Source organism: Sinocyclocheilus rhinocerous, unplaced genomic scaffold (assembly GCF_001515625.1).
Source record: "Sinocyclocheilus rhinocerous isolate Xijiao unplaced genomic scaffold, SAMN03320098_v1.1 scaffold613, whole genome shotgun sequence".
In the NCBI taxonomy this organism is placed as follows: Eukaryota; Metazoa; Chordata; class Actinopteri; order Cypriniformes; family Cyprinidae; genus Sinocyclocheilus; species Sinocyclocheilus rhinocerous.
This window is the reverse complement of record NW_015626869.1, coordinates 50,597-52,646: the sequence shown is the minus strand read 5'-3', so window position 1 is coordinate 52,646 and position 2,050 is coordinate 50,597. Positions and strand designations below refer to the sequence as shown.

General features: G+C 35.2%; 1 pseudogene; it reads right to left on the bottom strand.

Annotated features, from left to right (window-relative positions):
* LOC107719176 (NACHT, LRR and PYD domains-containing protein 3-like) overlaps positions 1 to 1,118 on the bottom strand; it is an 8,755-nt pseudogene extending 7,637 nt beyond the window's left edge.
* Positions 1,119 to 2,050: the final 932 nt, after the last annotated feature.

Genomic DNA, 2,050 nt, shown 5'->3' with positions numbered 1-2,050 from the left:
GAAAGCCGATCCGGCGATCCACAGTGCGAAGTTGATGTATTTCCTCAGCGACCAGCACGGATCAGCTCCAGGCATGACGAAGCAGATATCGTCCTCTTTTGGAAGACCAAACAAAGTAGTTTTGCTTTCACAACGAAACACAGCTTCTTCACGACATGGCGGCGGCGGCAACAATACTACAGCGAGAATAAAAGTTACGCCTTCTTTCTTTGCGTGAACATTTGGGCTGAGCCTGATGCCTAATGTTTTAAAATCTGTTCCGATTTTAAAAGTCGTTAAGTGTATTCCAAGTTTTAGTTGCTGGTGTCACATTTCTGTTCAGTTTCTGGTTTTATTTTTATGGACTTTTAATTTGTATATCACTGTCTCTAGCCCCTGTTTACTTTCCTGTTCCTAGCTTGTTTCCCCAGTTACCAATGAGTTAATTAATTAGTCCCACTTGTCCCTTGATTTACCCCTCATTATTCTGTGTATATCTTGCCCTCAGTTTTAGTTAGTTGTCTTGCGTTTAATTTCTGTTATGCATTTTTCACTTGGGATTATCTTTGTTTTCATTGTTAAGAAGAAAGTGCTGCACCTCCATCCTTTTCAACCCATTTAAAACAAACAAATGTGGCTGGCTGCTTTGCATATTCATCAAATGTTCCCTTCCAATTTAGTGCGGTTGTGCACTGCATGCGGGGAATACTGCAAATATTAAGGACTTTTAACACTCTTTACAAAATATATATTTGTTTTGCATGTGTGTGAACTGCATACATATATTCCTTTTCATTTCAAGCAGCTTTCAACAAAACAAGCTGATTTTCCAGGTATTCTAGACCAAATTAAATTCAAACCCTTTATGGACCTTGTGTGAAGTCTATTTTTTGTACTCAGAAATTGTGGTGGGAAATAAGTGCACAAATAATTTGTGATGTATATTCACATATGAAATAATGTGTGAAGAGTTAAATAACTTTACTCTAATAACTTTATACTCACATATGATCAGTGGTCATTGGTTTATCACTGAGATTAACAGGCGAATCCATGGATCTGTCACTCTTCACAGACACACAGCTGGGATCTGGAGATCTCCGGGACTGAGAACATCCCTCCTCTGTATTGAGACTCATTTTAGAAGCAGCGTCGCTCATCTTTCTTTTCAGAAAACTATAATTACATATAGACACATCATGCATCTTTACACACAGCATCACAAAACAAGTTATTTTAGTTTAGTTTTATATGTATTTTTGCTGTTTAAAAACAATTTTAATCTGAATGAAGTATTGAATACATTTTCTGAATGTAAAATCCTTTTAATTCTTCAGATCAGATCACATTTTCTATGAAAAACCATAATGACCAGAAAAACTGGTTTACTGGGCAACATCAAAAAACACAATGGTCATTATTTCATTTCACATCTGGTAATGAAAGGAATATACTTTAATGTAATTAAACGGTGCACAAATGCCTTCTTAGATCAAACAGACTGATCTGTTTAAAAACAGTCTCTGTAAAAAGAAAGAGGGCGAGGAATTGAAAAGGACAGGAGTCTTTCAACAGAAACACAAAGGCCGCAGATGCTCCACTTCAGCAGATCCTCGACAAAACAAAAAACCGCATCCTCTGCTGTGGGATTATTCTTTCAAAAACTGTCTAAAGAAAACTTCACAAAAACGTGTGAATCAAGCAGGCAAATTCTATATAAATATTAATAATTTCAGGTCAAAATAATTTCAAGTCATGTTTAAAGTTTTTTAAAATCATCTTTAAAGTTTCTAAAATATGTACCATGGAAAAATGAACCTGAAGGTGAATGCTTTTTCATCATTATTTTTTTATATAAAAGTGCAGGTCACATATTTTAATTAAGCAGGTAAATTCAAAACAAAACATTTATCATTGTTTTGAACTGTATAACTAGAAATATAAAGTGTAGCTTTAAAAATGTACTTACCATAAAAAATCCTGCTGGTCAGTGTTGTTTTTTTTCAGCCTCTTTCCTTGCTGATGAAAAGCTGCAGTGTGTTTGCTTTCAGTTTTAACGGTTCTGCCTGCT